Consider the following 20300-nt stretch of genomic DNA (forward strand, 5'->3'; position numbering starts at 1 on the left):
GATCAGGAGAATAAGAATTACTTAGGACTAAATGAAATGATTTAATTGTGGTTAACATTTTATTTTTAATGGTCATATGAGAAAATACTTTCTTCTTAATCTACCTTTAATCCTCAATTTAAGATATATTTTGTATAAATAGTAATTTAAATAGTATCTTGATCCAATACCCTCAGAATTCCGGGGGGCAGAATATCCTATGAAAGACCTTAATACAGGTTTTAAGTTAATAAACTATGAGAATATTTTAAGAACAATTCTATAGAAAAATACTGAATATATTGATTGGCCTTGTTTAAAAACTACTTAGAAGAATGATTAAATCTTGTATAAAGTATCATAACTGAGTCTCTCTACTTTTTATGAACCCACTTACATAGTTTCAATGAGAATCTGTTTTCCTTCCTTTCAGAATAAAATGGATAAATCAAATTTGTAACCATGACCACAGAAAAATGCAACGTTTAAAAACAAATCTCTTTTAATTAGCTATGACAGGGAACAAGGACTGCATCTCAAATGTAGAAATGATGCCTTCTAGGTCTTCACAGGAAATCAATATAGTATCTCTTTCATAACTTATGGATTCCCAGCTTTAAGAGGAATAAAGAATATCACTTCTTGACAGACAAGGAACACTGACAAATGTGGGACTCTTAGAGAACCATGATACCCTACAGTTTTAAGTAATGCAGGCAAAATCTCATTGAGATAAATTAAATGGCTCTTGGTTCCTAATTTTGTAATCAAGCAAATAAATAAGTAAATTATTATGCTTTATAAAACTAGACAGAACTTAACTCTTAACTCATATCAAATGGACATAGTTTTGTTAAGCAAAGGGAAGCCTTTCTATACTTATCAATGTCATTAGTTCAATAAACTAGTCAAACAAAACATCGAAATAAAGAATCAGAAAATTATTAAACAAACTTATATGATCAAATCTGTACCTTAAGGGGCAGAAACTTGGCCACGGGAAGGGTTATGGAAGAAAACTGACACTTTGTTTTGCCTCAATTTTAAGTGAGCATGCCCAGCAAGTTCCATAGCTGAAGGGTAAATAAGGGGTGAGGGATCACCCTGCACCCTAAAATTACAAAAAGAAAACAGGATAATTCTATGTGGATCTAGCTCCCAAAATAAATGACTTCATCTCTAACTTTGGCAATAATGACAGCCTGAAGAATTAGGACAAACCTTTAAGATAAATAATTAATGTGAGAAAATGGCTGCTTTTTCACCATGATGAGGCTCAGAGATTTAGTGATCTTTGAGGGGTTTTTATTCTTTAAATACTCTGGTGGTGTTTTTTGGGTTTGTTTTTGTTTTAATTTAATGAATAAGTCCTAAAGCTGGACCCTCTCACAAACCTTTGCAAATAAACTACGTTTCTAAATGCATATTTTTCCTACTAGTAAGGGGCATGATCAAACCTACTTTTCTAAGTTGCTTTTTAAACGTATATAAGTTCTAGCTCCAGTAAGGAAGAATACTGTCATTTTCCATATATCTCCTTGTACTGCAGGGCTCCCTAAAGCTTCACATAGCTGCCTCTTAGTAAATATTCATGTCTTACTAATAGATTCATCAATTGGTTGAAGCCAGAGATGAAAAGTGTGTCAGGAACAAATGCTAACATTTTATATAATTAATCTCATTTAATCTCTCAAAATAAGCCTACCAGGTAGGTAGTATCACCATTTTATATGTAAGAAATACTGCTGGGAAACACAAATTGGCCAGGTTCCAATACAAAATTACTATACTTTCCACTTCATGATATTACTAACTGGTTTTAGGAAAATTCTTTGTCTTTTCTTTTGTTCTTTCTTTTTCTTCTGTCAATTTGCTTGCATATTTTTAATCTGCCAACTATTATATCACTTAAAATATGTTTGATGGAGAAGAGAATTACACAACACAAAATAATTATGTCATTCCATCTTTTCATCAAACCCTTATTAATTTCATACATATGTCCTTCAGAATTATATTTTAGAAACTTCTTATTAATAGGTAAGCAATGGTGTTCTTTAAATTTTTTCTATTTCTTAATGAATGGGATTGAAGAATTTTTTCCAAAAGTTATTTTACTATTTATAATTTTCCAGATGCAAAGTGCCTGTCAAATCTTTTGACAATTTACCCAGTGGATGCTTGGCTAAGTAAACTTCATGGTTAATTATTTAAAAACAACAACAACTAAAAGTTCTGACGTGTAGATTATCATGCATTAAATGAAAGGAGCTAGAACATCTTACTCTTTTTTTTTTTCTGCACCTAAAACAAAGGGGTTCTATTCTTTCAATAAGCAAATATTTACTGAATATTAAGGTAGGTATTGTGGAATGCAATTTTATACTTTTATTAGCAGTCTTATTATACCTAATTAGAAAAGGTTTGTCGGACTTCCCTGGTGGCACAGTGGTTAAGAATCTGCCTGCCAATGCAGGGGACACGGGTTCGAGCCCTGGTCCGGGAAGATCCCACATGCCATGGAGCAACTAAGCCCATGTGGCACAACTACTGAGCCTGCGCTCTAGAGTGCGTGAGCCACAACTACTGAGCCCTCATGCCACAACTACTGAAGCCTGTGCACCTAGAGCCCGTGCTCTGCAACAAGAGAAGCCACTGCAATGAGAAGCACGCCCACTGCAACGAAGAGTAGCCCCCGCTCACAGCAACTGGAGGAAAGCCCGCGTGCAGCAACAAAGACCCAACACAGCCCCAAAAAAAATTAATTAATTAATTAATTAAAAATAAAAATAAGTTAAAAAAAAATAATAATAACAAAATAAGTTTAAAAAAAAAAAAAAGAAAGGGTTTGTCTTTAAAATGCAACATTTGCCAGATACATCAGTAAGATAAAATTCCTAACTGCAGGAAGCTTATAAAGTACTACACAAATAACTATAAACATAAAAGTTGAAAGGAATAAATGCCTTTAAAAGAGATACAAAGTAAAAAGAGAAATTAGAGAACTTCCAGCTGAGGATAACAATATCCTTTATTAGGTACATTATGCAGGCAGCATGGCATGAATGATTTTTTATTTACAAAAATCAAGGATTTATATCAGAATATGTTCTCCTAAACATAATACTTTCTTTCCCACTTCTGAGATTTTGATTACCCTCTTTATTCCCTTTACTAAGAATATCCTTCTAATTCTTCTTTTAAAATACAACTCTTCTGGGACTTCCCTGGTGGTCCAGTGGTAAGACTCTATGCTCCCAATGCCGGGGGTCCAGGTACGATCCCTGGTCAGGGAACTAGATCCCGCATGCCACAACTAAAGATCCCACATGCCGCAACTGAGACCCGGTGCAGCCAAATAAATAAATAAATATTTTTTAAAAAAAATTTTTTAAATACAACTCTTCTAAGGTTTCCTTGATCTCCCTCCAACAGAGTCCCACTTTCTGTGCCTTACACAGATATCTATTGTGTTACACTTATCTACAGAGAGCTGTTTGTTAATTACTTACTTATTACTTACTTATCAGATAAGTTTTACTTGTAAGCAAAGAATTTATCACCACAGTTATTTTTTACCTGTGTATATTACAAGGCCCTGAAAAATCACATTTTCCATCTTGAGAAATCATAAACTCAACTTTGAAACTAAAAGAAGCAGTTCAAACAACTGTCAGAGTTTACCTACAGTCCTTCATCCTTTTAAAGTTAACTGGCAAGATTCAAAGATAGTACACTGAATTCTTGCAAAACTAATCATGATTTAATGTTTTCAAAAGCAAGCATAAAGAGGAAAAACTCTACCTAATAAGGTAAATATTTATAGTAACTACAATCTGTCAGGAATCATGACTACAAAGCTCTCAAAATTCCATTTCAAAGGAAGATATATAGAGTTACAACTGGATCTAATTCTTAAAACAGAAAACCAGTTTTCAATATCAAATTATGAATTAATTAGAGACCACTTCTCCAGCTGCCTTTAGTAGCAGAAAAGGCTAACTGTTCTCTAATACCCATTTCTCCCCTTCTTTTATAAAATTTTCTAATTTTAGCTGAACACATGGTTGTGCAGCCAGATACTACATTTCCCAGCCTACCTTTCCCAGCTAAGTATGTTCCACTGATTAAATTCTCATCCATAACACATGAATCTAAATGATAGTACTACTTCCAGATGAGGCTCTCAAAACAATGAGTGTGCACTCCCACTGTTCTTTCTCCCTTGCCCCTGGCTGGTGAAAGCAGCCATGTTCAACCTAGAAACCATGTTCAACATATGGAAACCATACATTAAGCCAAAGCCACTTACAAACCTGAAGAGTTTTCCTCTGTATTATTACACAAGAGAAATAAACATCATCCTTAATAGTAACAAAGTGTCTCAGAGCAGTTTAGCCTTTACTGTAATCCAATCAGCTCCTGACATTGACTACCTAAAAGGAAATAAAAGAAGTTCAAAAACAGTCTCTTTTCCATACTCTTCCCCATTTCTTCCTTTTCTTGAGACATTTAATCTAATAATGGTAACAGGGCAGGTACACTCCTAAGCTGGAAAATCTTAGCTGAAAATGAGCTGAAGCAGTCAAGTCATTCATTATTGTTTCACCAATCTCTTTTTCTTTTGCTCCTGGTCCTCAAAACAGCAGAAACTCTTCCTACCTTCTAAGTTTACCTTTCCACAAAATGGAAGACATCATCTTGGACAATTACTGGCTCAAGGAGAGATCCTTTTACAGCCCTGTCAGTTCTGAGAACCACTATTCCAATATACAATTCAAGTTCCTTATTAGAATGTAAAAGCGGCATACACATAATTCCTGGGTACCTACCAAGACAGTAGTTCCCAAAGTAGCACAGGGCTACACAAACAACAAAGAAAGGGAGAAAGGGTTATACAGTTTGACATAATAACACTACTACCTCACATCATCATCAATAAAAAGGGGTCTCTCTCCCAAACTAAAGGGAATATATCTAGTTATCCCTAGTTATCAGAACTATAACTGATAATTCTGTTATTCTGTATAACACAAAATAACACAAAATTCTTAATAATATTCTAAACAATGAAAAATTGCAGACATGAATAAGTGAATATTTCTGATGGTAAAGTTAATATTTCTGATGGTAAAGGTCATCTTCATTTCCCAGACATTCATGTTTACATAGGTCCAATTATAAAGACTCTCAGGAAGATAATATCAACTGTACCCTTAGGCCTGCCACATTTTTTGGAAGGTGACCAAGGAGATGCCCCGGTCATTCTCTTAAAGACTCAAAAACCCAAAGATCAACATTCAAAACTGAAAACGTTCACACTGCATAAAGAAACACTAGCGCCCTGGTTTTCTCACTTTGCAGCACTTAAAAAACTGGAAATGCTGCCCAGCAATCATAGTGTCTCCAATACAAGATGGATTCCACCATACAACTTGGTGTATGGTGGAATAAACAGTTTAATTTTATGGAATTCACTTCTCTGCTTTGAAAAAAGTAAAATAACAGAAAAAAAACACTGATTTCCTCTGCAGATTGCATGACAATCTAAGAACACTAAGAAGTAATTTTTAGCCGTGGACTCTCTAAAGAACATAACAAGATCAAATGGGCAAGGATTTTAAAAAAAAAGAAGCTCCACTAATGGATAGGTAGTTTCTAGATACTCTAGGAAACTAACAAGGACAATGCTCCCCAGAGCTACTTGATATTTTTGTAATCTACTGTTAAAATATCACCTTATTTTTATTTATAATGCCCTACAGCTGTTAGGAACTCAAAAGCAAGAACTTCACTCTCAACTTCTTTCTACATGTGACTCCTTTGAAAAACTTGGTATGACAATGTATGCATTTTCCATATACCTCAAAACTTAAAAACAAAAAGTATAATAGAAATCTTTCTAAACCAAATCATACACCTCTTTGTCTTCTTGAACAAATTTAGCATAATTAAATATTCTTATAATTCAGAATCATAAGATCATCTATTACCATAATGAACGTGCTATAAACACTAATTTGTCTTTAAGAATAACAATTCCCAAATTAAATAACCTCAAAACTAAGTTTTTAAATTCTTGTTCTAACACTTGACATCTGACCGCTCTTCACTATCAAGATGCCAGCCATCTCTTCTTGCCCCTATCCATATGCATTTTTCTAGTAGCATTTCTCCTGTCCCTAACTATCTATTATAGTCTGAAAACACAAATCACAATACATCAGAAGTATGAAAAGTTCTCAGGTAAGGGCAAAGGTCATACACAAAAAAATAAAAATACGCAAACTTCTATAAGTGGATTTGCTTGAAAAATATCCAAAAGCAAAATTTTTTCATTAGAAAGAAAGAAAATGCTGAAGACAAGCCAATAATATCTTAACACAATTTCTACCTATTTCCTAGATTTATTTTTATAAAGCCAATAATATTTTACCATTTGATTTCTATCTTTAACTTCCTTGATTTCTTCTTTACATGCAACCACCAATTTTTCAAGTTTAACTATATTCAACAAAAATATTTTTACAATAATCTGACATTCTTTCCTGTACCTAATATAAAAATAATTCTTAAAAAGTAGGATTACAACTGAAATACACTATCAATCAAGATTATACTTTTCTCTTCAATCAGCACAAAGAATAGATTTAATAGAGAATGAACGTATACTAATACTTAGGGAAACATCCTTATGAGAGAAATATTTAATGTTACCAAAGAGACTAAAAAGAAATTTTTTTACCTTAATTATATATTATTTATTAGGCTCCATACTGGCCAAAAAATGAATCAGATAACTTTTCAAAATCTCTGTTTTAAAAAAAAAAAAAAAGGTTGGGCTTCCCTGGTGGCACAGTGGTTAAGAATCCACCTGCCAGAAGACCTAAATAGACATTTCTCCAAAGAAGATATACAGATTGCCAACAAACACATGAAAGAATGCTCAACATCACTAATCATTAGAGAAATGCAAATCAAAACTACAATGAGGTATCACCTCACACCAGTCAGAATGGCCATCATCAAAAAATCTACAAACAATAAACTCTGGAGAGGGTGTGGAGAAAAGGGGACCCTCTTGCACTGTTGGTGGGAATGTAAATTGATACAGCCACTATGGAGAACAGTAATGGAGGTTCCTTAAAAAACTAAAAATAGAACTACCATACGACCCAGCAATCCCACTACTGGGCATATACCCTGAGAAAACCATAATTCAAAAAGAGTCATGTACCACAATATTCAGCAGCTCTATTTACAACTGTCAGGACATGGAAGCAACCTAAGTGCCCAATGACAGATGCATGGATAAAGAAAATGTGGCACAGATATACAATGGAATATTACTCAGCCATAAAAATAAATGCAATTGAGTTATTTGTAGTGAGGTGGATGGACCTAGAGACTGTCATACAGAGTGAAGTAAGTCAGAAAGAGAAAAACAAATACCGTATGCTAACACATGTATATGAAGTCTAAAAACAAAAATGGTTCTGAAGAACCTAGGGGCAGGACAGGAATAAAGACGCAGACATAGAGAATGGACTTGAGGACACAGGGAGGGGGAAGGGTAAGCTGGGACGAAGTGAGAGAGTGGCATGGACTTATGTATACTACCAAATGTAAAATAGCTAGCTAGTGGGAAGCAGCCACATAGCACACGGAGATCAACTCAGTGCTTTGTGACCACCTAGAGGGGTGGGATAGAGAGGGTGGGAGGAAGACGCAAGAGGGAGGAGATATGGGGATATATGTTTATGTGTAGCTGATTCACTTTGTTATAAAGCAGAAACCAACACACCATTGTAAAGCAATTATACTCCAATAAAGATGTTAAAAAAAAAAGAATCCACCTGCCAATGCAGGGGACACGGGTTCGAGCCCTGGTCCGGGAAGATCCCACATTCCATGGAGCAACTAAGCCCATGCACCACAACTACTGAGCCTGCACTCTAGAGCCAGCAAGCCACAACTACTGAGCCTGCACGTTACAGCTACTGAAGCCCGTGCGCCTAGAGCCCATGCTCCGCAACAAGAGAAACCACCACAGTGAGAAGCCTGCGCACCACAATGAAGAGTAGCCCCCGCTCGCTGCAACTAGAGAAAGCCCACACACAACAATGAAGACCCAACACAGCCAAAAATAAATTAAATAAATAAATTTGGAAGAAAAAAAAAAGGTCTATGTTAAACACAGAAGAAAAATTCTATTTTCAAATACTGTAGAACACTTTATCTTGGTAACCTATTTTTCTCATCTCTAACTTCATACTTGCACTATTTTCATGATGCTATATCCTAAAGCAGATTAAAACTGGAAATGTTGTCCTATATCCTCTACCATGTCATTCCTATTAACATTACACCATTATAGGAAACCAGTAAAATAACACCTTAATAAAAAGTAACAGTAGCACAATTTTTCTCAGAGTTCCTAAAAACAATACATTTTTGTGGGATCTACAGGAAATGCATCATATTCATGAATTAAAAAAAAAAAAACTTACAGTATAAATATGTAAACTTACCCTAATTTAGGTTTTATGCAATTCTAAACAAAACTTCAAATAGTTGGCTTTTTTTAAACTTTGCCAAATGTATGTACAAAAGGAGGGAAAATTAGCTTAGAAAATTGTGAAAAGGAATGGTATCTACTGCCCCTTCATATATTTATATAGTCTATAGCACTACAGCAAATAAGACAATGTAGTACTGCTATAGAAAAACAAGGCCCAGTTCCAGGGTTGTTAACCTGCTTTTAGATTTTACATTACATATTGCTGTGAGAAGCTGATAAAACTGTAACTCTTTCCCCAGAAAAAAAAAAAGCACATATGTACATTCACACAAAATTGCGTATATCATGGAATCCACGGAAGTTAAGTATCTATAGAACCCCCAAAGGCCAATGGACTTCAAGTTAAATATCCCTAGTAAATGAAGCAGAATTGATAGCTCAAACTTAGTAAGTTATGATCAAAAGAAGAAATGTATCATCAACATAAAATTCTAAGAAAATTAGGAAAAGATGGAAACGAGCAACCCATCTTTACGCAATGTCAAAATAAACTCCATATAGGCTAAAAGGTATTTTTTAAGGTAATTAAAACATCTAGAAAAAATAAACAGAACAGACGAACATTTAGTTCATCTTACAATATTTTTTATGCAGAGAACTCCTGGAAGAAATAACACATGAAAAAGCAGTGCATTTGACTTCATAAAAATGTAACAATTCTGGGCTTCCCTGGTGGTGCAGTGGTTGAGAATCTGCCTGCCCAATGCAGGGGACACGGGTTCGAGCCCTGGTCTGGGAAGATCCCACATGCCGCGGAGCAACTAGGCCCGTGAGCCACAACTGCTGAGCCTGTGTGTCTGGAGCCTGTGCTCTGCAACAAGAGAGGCCACGATAGTGAGAGGCCTGCGCACCGCGATGAAGAGTGGTCCCCGCTCGCCGCAACTAGAGAAAGCCCTCGCACAGAAACGAAGACCCAACACAGCCAAAAATAAATAAATAAATTTTTTTTAAAAATGTAACAATTCTAAATATGTAAAACCATAGCAATTTTTTAAAAAATCTTAACGAAAAAAGAACTTCAAGAAATATGAAAAGCAAAGGGCTAATATCCATAAATAACTTACACATAAGGAAGACATTAACATTTACCACAGAAAAAGATACACAAAATAACCTCAAAAAGCAAAGTCACAAAAAATGAGAAAGTTGCATATATATTAAATATTTAAAAGTTCAATTTCACTAGTTATCAGAAAAAATGCTAACCACCAAATTGATGGTGGTATAGGAAATGCTTTTCAATAAAACTAAGTTTTTATCAGTTCTGTAAATTACTTTAAAAGCCCTTTGTAACAGTAATTTCAAAAAAGTATTATGAGATGTAGATCATGACTCACGTACAAGGATGTTCACTGCAGCTTTATTTACAATACAGAAATGGGCAACAAAATGTTCAATACGGAAAGAAAGATTTAGTAAGTCACAGTACATTCTTATTAAAGACACCAATATTACGTAGCCATTTAAAAATATATTTCAAGAACATTTGATAATTTGGGATATTTTCACAAAATAACTATTATGTAATCATTTAAAAAAAAATTTCAAAAGGATAATGAAATGGATAAATATCCACAATATAATACTAAGTTAAAAGGGCAGGAATGAAATTATGATCCAAATGATAAACTAATTGATCAATCAATAAATGGAAAGTCACAAAAATCACAAAAAAATAGTGTTTATTTCTAATTAATTTTCAATACTTTCCAAATGTGCTATAATGAAAAAGATTTTAAATGACTCCCAGTAACTTGGTATTCATTCGGTAACCTATTCTTAATATTAACTGAAATTCCAAAACATGCTTGTTATTGATAGAGTACCAATGAACAAACAGTAGATGTTCAGACAATTCACTAAACTTAGTTTTAAGTTTATAGAACTATACTTGCCTTTCTAACAAATGTAACAACAAAACTGTCCTACCAATACATATTTACATAGTACATTATGTTCTTCAGTGTTTCAAGTGCCTCTTATGATCTTTCACATTAACCTAAGAGGCAATCATTTGTATATGCAAATGAAAACATAAGCTTAAATATATAAACCAAAATATTTCACTTTTTTGGAAGTGCAGAATGAACCATGCCCTATGATCAAAGTTCTTTTCTTAACCTAACACATACACACAGACATAGACATAGATACAGAAAATACAATGTATTTCCAACTCTAAAACACCTGAAATAATGTCTGGAGGGTGGAGGCGGTGTGCTGGGTAATTACTCTGGAAGCATAAAAGGGAAAAGATTACACAACTGCCCTCTAAATATATTTCTCTGTAGAAGACTTCGGAGGTTCGAAAATTATATCAACAAATTTTCTGTTGAGAAAAAAAGAATTATTCCCATCACTGCATTCTATCTCCTTTGTGATGTCATTTTTTAAAACTCCACCAACCAGAAGTACTCCCTTCAATTACATCTATTTAATACTTAACCGTTCTTGTAGGCAATAAAGTCCTTAAACCAACCAAGATTATAAAGCAACAGCCACTTCTTCATTTGACAAGTGACTGACTTAATCTCAGAGTTACATAACCAACCAAGAAAACAATTGTTGTATATACAAACCACAGATGAAATTTATGACAACCATTTACAATTTTTCAGCCCAGTAAGAAATAATTTACACAATGGTAGAATTATATCAAATCATACAAAACTCCCAGAGGTTTATATCAGATTTAAATATAGTGACACTACCATTTTAAAGTAAAATAATCAGTAACACACTTATAACTACTTTAAGAAACTAAAACCAGGAACACACAATTTTTAAAAATCTAAAACAATTGTATCTTACACACATGTATATATGGCAGTTTGGTTTTTTTTAATCAACTGATTTATCAATGATTCACAATTTCCTCATAAAGGCCTCAGTGTAGTTGGGAGTTCTTTGTAGAATTCTTTATCAGAAAAATTTACCAAGTTTAAGTACTATATTTTATATATCATTACAAACAAAATGCTAAGGAAATGATTAATTTTAAAAGTCAAGGTACCAAAAATAATCTAACTGAAGCAGTAATGGACAAGTGATCAGACAGAAAAAAATGTAGAACTCAAATGCAAGCAAGATCAGAGGCACACACTGATTAAATTAAAACTTCACCGACTGAGGATCAAATATTTTTTAAAAAATAAATACCCAAGGAGATTGAGATTTCTTTTTCAACATTATATAGATTCTTCCAGTGCCCTCTCCCTCTCATTTTTCCAAAACTCAAATAGTTTCTATTTTGAAAACATTCCATAACAGAACTGGTAAAGATAGGGTTAAAAATGTATTTGCAAATATGCAGTTCAAATAATTGCACTTCCCGTGAGAACACCACTAGGTGCTGATCTTCCGCCCCCTAAATATAAACTTGAATCCAGCAATACCCTTAAAGTGAAATAAAAATCGAGAACCACAAGGGGACAATCATTTTTACACAAAATTAAGTCCACAGCTTCTCAGAGAATCGGAGAAATACAAGAAGGAAGTTTGAGGTCGGTACAGGAATACAACATAAGAGAAATGTTTTCCTTTTAAAATATAGGAATTCGAGCGTAACAAAACGAAACCCCTCAAGAATGAGGAAAATTAAATCTAGAACCCGAATGGCGTCCAACAAGAACGTTAGATCTTGAAAATGAATATTGCGCTTGCGCAGCCACCGCCCCGCCAGCTGCACAACTGCAGCTAGAGCCTGACCCCGCAAGATCACGTGCTCCCATGCAGCGCCCGCCCGCAGCTCCGCAACCGCGCAGGCGCAAACACAGCTCCCGCAGCCGCCATAATGCGGTCTTGACTCTTCAGAAATACAATAATAATGTAACAAAATGTGGTTATAATAGCCCCTGGGACTCACATATACCTTTCGAGGTGGGAGATGAGGGAGGGGGAACCAAGTTCCTTCCTACAGAGCCGTCCCGCGCAGCCGTCCCCACCGCTGCAGCCTCAGTCTCGCACGCTTCAGTCGCCGCGCCGCCGCCGCCGCTGCCGCCGCCTCCGCAGATTCAAAAACAAACCCGCTTCTCCCTTGCACGCGCCGGGGCCGTTATGCAAATTATCGTAGGCGGGGCTCGGCGGTCGTAATATTGGTCACGCCCACCATGCTTTTAGCCAATGGGCTCACGGACTGGCCGTTCCCCATGCAAATCTTCTGGTTTTTTATTTGAATGAGAAAAATTGGCCCCGCCTCCTGCCGTGGAAAAGAGAAGGAAGTCTGAGGTGGTGGCGCTGCGCCTTTCAGTTGCAGTGAGGTGTGTTTTTTGAGTGGAGCCTTGCTCAACCAGTGAGTAGCGCTTTGTGAGCGCCCTCTATGAGCCTCAGGAAGGAAGGGAGGGAGGGAGGAAGGAAGGAAATAGGTAGGTGAAAGTTACAGAGCTGAGGGAAAGATTTTCGAAAAAGGCTGGAGTATGTTAGGTTGTTTATCGTTTATATTAAAAAGTCAGAAAATATACTTCAGACTGTGTAAGTCACGAGGGAGTGGCGCAAACACATCTTTTCTTTCAGTCCTGTGCCAGAGCAAGCGCTTCCAGTCATACCCTTCCACCTGTTGTATCCCTGTTATTCAGTTTTATTTTGGGAGCCAACCCTTCATGAAGGCCACAGAGTGTAATGAAAAAGGTGCCTCTGTATTTGTTGGGATATCTGGGCTCATGTCCAAGTACTCCTGCTTACGTGCCTGTTCCTTGAAATAAGTGCGTTACTCAGTTTTCTCTTCTCTAAAATGGTGATAATGGCTATAATTCAAATCAGTTGAGAGGGCTAAATGAAAGGATAAATATAAGTGTGTTTGGCAAAGCAAAAGCAGCCTAGCAAATATATGGTGAGGTTTGTTTGTCGTTTTTTAACATCAATTCTCCCTGAAATTAATCTATTCGTTCAATATTTATTTAGCAATGCTGGTGTTCCAGACCTATATTAGGTGCCTGTCCTCAAGAAATCTCTACTACAGTGAAGGAGACAGAAAAGTAACAGGAAATTTTTGTAAGTAATAAGAAATTAGTGCAGGGTGGTTAATACTTATTTCTATAATTTGGGGCTTTCAACTTAGTTGAAATACTGCGTGGCTTTTAGGAGGATCACCTAATCTAGACTTGGAGAATCAGTAATGCCTTCCTAGAAGAAGTAATCTCTAACATGAGAACTGATTTAATAGATTTCTTGCCTAAAAGCTGGACTTCATTGTGAAAGCAATGAGGAATCACTTAAAAGGTTTTAAGTTAGGAAATAACACAATTAGATTTGCATTGCTTAATTGCTAAGCTTTGTAAAGTCCTTAGCACAGAACATAGTACATGGGTGCTCAATAAATTACAAATAGAAGCTCAGTTATAACAAATTATGTATTGTAATTTATTTAGTACATAGTGCTCAATTATAAAATAGATGCTCAGCAAATTATAAATAATATCAATATTTAAAGTTCCATTCTATAATAAGAGAAATGGGATAGGAATAACAGAGGTCATTAGGTTTCTCTTTGTCTTCTATAAGCAAATAGAAAGGAATCATTTTTATAATAGTTCACTCTCAATTGTCTTGGCTAATGGCAAAGGGAAAGTAATTGAACATGAACTCACCAATTGATCAATTTTCTTTCTTGCTCATATTCTAGACTTGCCTCCCTAAAACTCCAGTTAGACAGTTTTATTGTGTTTGAATCTCCTCAAATATCCTCAACCACATGTTTACAGTCTCTTTAGCTGTCTACCTGCTGGTTAATCTAACCAATCATTCATTGTTTCATTCAACAAGTACAGCCTTTATTATTTATTCACACTCTGTTCTAAGCATTGGGGATGCCCAGAGGAAATGACACTGCCTCTGGTAGGGAAAGAGTCATATATACAGATACACATTATGAGATCATTACTATCATGGAGGTATATACTAAGTAGAAAAGAAATGTAAAACAAAAGAACCTAAAACTTCCTCATGGAATATAGGAAAATTTCACAGAACAGGTGATGCTTGATCTGACTTATAATGTAGAACTTAAAGTGGCTGTCAGAATAGGTACAAAAGAAGGAGAATTCAAATTAGGTAAAACAGAAATGCAAAGACACTGAGAAAAGAAAAAGGCATGGCTTCAATTTATAGGTGGGATGATATTCAGAATGTTTATCAATCCTTGTGGTACCAGGCACTGGTCCATTAGAATACAAGAAGGTTTGAAGACCCCCTACTTTGTCAAATGTTAATCCTCTAGTTGTAGGATTGTGGAGAGGCCCAGGGGTTCTTCAGCTGGGCACCAAGACAGACTGGCTGGTAGGAGGGGTATTCAGGGTAGGGCGGCTACTTACCAATCAGTACTGAAGGATTTCCATATTTTACCCACCATTGTGGGCTTATTTATATATACAGGCTGAATAGACTTCTAGAAAAAAAGTGCTGGCGTAAAGCAATATCACAGAAAAAAAATCCAAAAACAAAAAGCAAAAAACCCTAAAATAATAAACATTTTTAAATGAATTTCAGTTGTAGCAATTGAGCAGCAATTGAGCAAGGAAAACTGAACTTTTGAAAAACAGTATAAACTTGAAAAAGGAACAACTGAAGAGGAAAACTGAAGTTTCTAAGTACTGTAATATGAGACAGTCTAACTTAGTGATTACAAAAATGGGCTCTGGGGCTTCCCTGGTGGCGCAGTGGTTGAGAATCTGCCTGCTAATGCAGGGGACACGGGTTCGAGCCCTGGTCTGGGAAGATCCCACATGCCACGGAGCAGCTGGGCCCGTGAGCCACAATTGCTGAGCCTGCGCGTCTGGAGCCTGTGCCCCGCGACGGGAGGGGCCGCGATAGAGAAAGGCCCGCGCACCGCGATGAAGAGCGGTCCCCGCACCGCGATGAAGAGTGGCCCCCGCTTGCCGCAACTGGAGAAAGCCCTCGCACGAACCGAAGACCCAACACAGCCAAAAGTAAAATAAATAAATAAATAAAATCAAGTAAAACTTTAAAAAAAAAAAAAAAAAAAATGGGCTCTGAAGATTTACTACCTGAATTAAAATTTTTTTCTCTAATTCTTACTTACTACCTGTTCTAAACTTCTCTAATCAAATGGTTCCAGAAATATCAAATGGACATGAAAAAAATAGCCCTTATCTGGTAAGGTTTTTACAAAGATTAAATTCTGGTAAAACACTTCGAGGAATACTGGGTATATAGTAATACTTTGATAAGTGTTAGCTAATAGTAATCATAGTAGTAGTAGTAGTAGTAGTACTAGTAGTACTTGTCAGAGTAGTAATGGTACAGGCATAGATCAGCTTGAGCAGTTTCTATCTGTACATCCTATACTACCATTAAGAAAGAATATGAATTAACCATAACCTGATAATTCTTATTATTATCCTCCATTTCTCAGAGAAGTTTACTGAGGTGTTAAGTAGGCAAACCTGGGAAAACTTAAGAAATAACTTCTTGGAATAGGAAGTGTGATAAATAGAATTCTAAGATGATCGCCACCCCTTTGCATTCACAACCTGTATAATCCTCTCTCCTTGACTGTGGACAGAACCCATGACTTACTTCTAACCAATAGAATATGGCAAAGGTGAGTGAATTTTTCAGATGTAGTTAAGGTCTCATAAAAATTGATTATGAATAACTAAAAGAGAGATTATCTTGGATGGGCCTGAGTTAATCTGGAAAAAGCCCTTTAAAAAGGAACTGGGCCTTCCCTGAGGAGAGAGGTTCTCTTTAATGGTTTGATGAAGTAAGCAGCCATGTTGAAGAAGCCCACATGGAAAGTTACTACAAGTGGCCTATAGAATCTTTGGATAGCCTCTAGAACCTGAGGGTGGGCATTAGCCAACAGTGAGCAAAAAAGCCAAGACTCTCAATCATATAGCCATAAGGAAATGAATTCTACCAACAAACCAAATGAACTTGGAAGTAGATTCTTTACCAGTCAAGCTCTCAGATGAAAATTCAGCCCAAATAACACCTTGATTATAGCCTTATGAGACTCTGAGCAGAGGATCCATCTAAGTCAGACTCAAACTCCTGACCCACACAAACTGAGATAATAAATGCCATTATTTTAAGTTACTGAATTTGTGGTAATTTGTTACTTGGCAATAGAAAACTAATACAGGAAGTCATCAAAGAAGGGAAGGGATACCTTAAAATCTTCAAAGGTAGATAGGTGACCTAAATGGATAAAATGGGTCCTAAGTAAAAGACATTGCCTGGCATTCGTAAAAAGGCTAGAACTAGTACTGTAATTATAGCTGGGCAAGAGGGACCTGTGTTTGGGTCCTCATATTTTAGAAGGCCCCTACATATAATAAACATACACACACACATTTAAAAGAACACATGAATGCCTTTGTCGCTCGGAATATGACAATCAGCAGTACCACATGGGGAACTGTGATCTTAAATATCTGCTCTCCTAATACTTTTCAAGGCCTCACGGGAATGATTCTCCATATTTCTTGCTCTATGTCCTCAAAAACAAAAGGAAACTATCAGAATGTTGTGAAGGTTAGTGAGTAGAGACACACACACAGCTTTAGAGTATGCAAATATTTGAGCAGCAAGATAGGTAAGAAAAAACATTAACTTCTCAGATGCTTCTCTGCTATTAGTGCAGACTTAATAGGTTTTTGCACAGTGAATTCACTTGCCAATAGTGTCAAACCTCCATTTTCTTGCTTTTTTGAATGTTCCAGTTTGTGGTTCTGTAGATACTCAGAATGTATTGCAGTATTCCTAACATTTGGGGAAAAAAATTTAATATTAAATAATCCATGTTATTCTTATATTTGTATACCATACATGTAGATGTTGATGGAACATAAATGAAACATGATATTCAGTTTTTAAATTAGCAACTAAATTACACTGAGTTCTAGGATTATAAGTAATTCTATTTTCATAAAAATGCTTCATTCCTGAGCAATGCGTCAAAAAAGAAATCAAAGAGAAATCAAAAAATACATTGAGACAAATGAAAAAGGAAACACAGCATACCAAAACTTATGGAATGCAACAAAAGGATTTTCTAAGAGGGAAATTCATAGTTATAAATGCCTACATCAAGAAACAAGAAACTAACACAACATTGTAAAGCAATTATACTCCAATAAAGATGTTTAAAATAAATAAATAAATAAATAAAAAGAAACAAGAAAAATTTCATACAACCTAACTTTATACCACAAGGAACTAGAAAAACAAGAACAAATGAAGCCCAAAGTTTGTAGAAGGGAGGGAATAACAGAGATCAGAGCAAAAATAATTAAAATAAAGGCTAAAAAAAAAAATTTAAAAGATCACTGAAACTAAGAGGTGGTTTTTTGAAAAGATAAAAAAATTGACAAACCTTTAGCTAGACTCACCAAGAGAAAAGACTCAAATAAGTAAAATCAGAAATGAAAGAGAAGAAATTATAACTGATACCCTAGAAATACAAAGGCTCACAAGACACTACTGTGAATAATTATACACCAATAAATTGGACAACCTAGAAGAAATGGATAAATTCCTAGAAACATACAACCTACCAAGACTGAAGCATGAAGAAATAGAAAATCTGAACACACCAATTAACTAGTAAGGAGGTTGAATTAGTAATCAAAAATTTTCCAACAACAAAAGTCCAGGACCAGATAGTTTCACTGGTGAATTCTACCAAACATTTAAAGGCAAGCTAATTCCAATTCTCTTCAAAATCTTCCAAAAAAATAGAAGAGGAAGGAACACTTCCAAATTCATTTTAGGAGGACAGCATTACCCTGATATCAAAACCAGAAAAGGATTCCACCAGCAAAGAAAATAACAGACTAATATCCCTGATGAACATAGATGCAAAATCTTCAACAAAATATTAACAAACTGAATTCGATTAGCAAACAATACATTAAAAGAATCATAGACTATGATAAAGTAGAACTTATTTCAGGTATGCAAAGATGGTTCAACATCTGCAAATCAATCAATGTGATACACCACATTAAAAAAATTAAGGATAAAAATCATATGGTCAGCTCAACAGATGCAGAAAAAATGTTTGACAAAATTCAACATCTATTTATGGTAAAAACTGTCAACAAAGTGGGTGTAGAGGGAACATACCTCAACATAATAAAGGCCATATACGACAAGCCCACAATTACTATCAATCACCCTCAAGGGTAAAAAGCTAAAAGCTTTTCCTCTAAGATCAAGAACAATACAAGAATGCCCACTCTGGCCACTTTTATTAACACAGTATTGGAAGCCCTAACCAGAGCAATTAGACAAGAAAAAGAAATAAAAGTTGTACAGATCAGAAAGAAAACAGTAAAACTGTCATTATGACAGTTTTATTATGTAGATGACATGATATGATATACAGAAAACCCTAAAGAGTCACAAAGAATCACACACACACTCACACACCTGAATAGCCAAAGCAACCTTGAGAAAGAACAAATCTGGAAGCATCATGGTCCCTGATTTCAAACTATATTACAAAGCTATAGTAATCAAAATAGTATGGTACTGGCATAAAAACAGACATATAGGTCAGTGGAACAGAATAGAGATCCCAGAAATAAATCCATAAATATAGAGTAAATTAATTTACAACAAAGGAGCCAGGAATATACAATGGGGAAAGGAAAGTCTTTTCAATAAATGGTGTTGTGAAATCTGGATAGCCACATGCAAAGGAATGAAGCTGGACCACTGTCTTACACCATATATAAAAATTAACTCAAAATAGATTAAAAACTTAAGTGTAAGGACTGAAACAATAAAACTCCTAGAAAGAAACATAGGTGTTATACTCATTGACATTAGTCTTAGTGATTTTTTTGGACCTGACACCAAAAGCAAAGGCAACAAAAGCAAAAATAAATAAGTGGGAGTATATCAAACTAAAAAGCTTCTGCACAGCAAAGGAAACCATCATCCAAATGAAAAGGCAACCTACAGAATGGGAGAAAATATTTGCAATTTCATAATTGATAATGAGCTAATATTCAAAATATATAAAGAACTCATACACTCGAAAGCCAAAAAAAAAATCCAATTGAAAAATGGGCACAATATCTAAATAGACATTTTTCCACGAAGACATACAAATGGCCAACGGTACATGAAAAGGTGATCAAATCACTAGTCATCAGGGAAATGCAAATCAAGACCACAATGAGATATTGCCTCACTCTTATTAGAATGACTATTACCAAAACAACAAGAGATATCAAGTGTTGATGAGGTTGTGGAGAAAAAGGGAACCCTTGTGCACTGTTGCTGGGAATGTAAGTTGGTGCAGCCACCATGAAAAACAGTATGGAGATTTCTCAAAAGATTAAAAATAGAACTACCATATGATCCAGCAATTACCCTTTTAGGTATTTATCCAAAGGAAATTCAAATACTAACTCAAGAAGATATATGCACCCCCATGTTCCTTATAGCATTATTTACAATAGCCAAGACATGGAAGCAACCCTAAGTGCCCATCAATGGCTGAATGAATAAAGAAGATGTGGTATATATAGAGAGAATGAAATATTATTCAGCCATAAAAAAAAGAATGAAATCCTGCCATTTGCAACAACATGGATGGATCCTGAGAGCATTTGGCTAAGTGAAATAAGTCAGAGAAAGACAAATACCATATGATCTCGCTTACATGTGGAATCTAAAAAACAACAGAAAAGCAAAGTAGAAACTAAACTCATAAATACAGAAAACAGACAGGTAATTGCCAAAGGTATGGGGTAAGGAGGTGAGTGAA

At 35.4% G+C, this 20300-nt stretch overlaps 1 protein-coding gene across 2 annotated transcripts in view; it reads right to left on the minus strand.

Moving 5' to 3' along the window:
- Positions 1–12590, minus strand: part of ATF7IP (activating transcription factor 7 interacting protein) — a 118224-nt gene extending 105634 nt beyond the window's left edge. For both annotated transcript variants that reach the window (XR_452335.2, XM_007196039.2), the window contains exon 1: positions 12432–12590. The gene's annotated coding sequence lies outside the window, so the exon portion shown is untranslated. The remainder of the gene's footprint in view (positions 1–12431) is intronic.
- Between the last annotated feature and the right edge of the window lie 7710 nt (positions 12591–20300).

This window comes from Balaenoptera acutorostrata, chromosome 11, assembly GCF_949987535.1.
Source record: "Balaenoptera acutorostrata chromosome 11, mBalAcu1.1, whole genome shotgun sequence".
NCBI classification, from domain to species: domain Eukaryota; kingdom Metazoa; phylum Chordata; class Mammalia; order Artiodactyla; family Balaenopteridae; genus Balaenoptera; species Balaenoptera acutorostrata.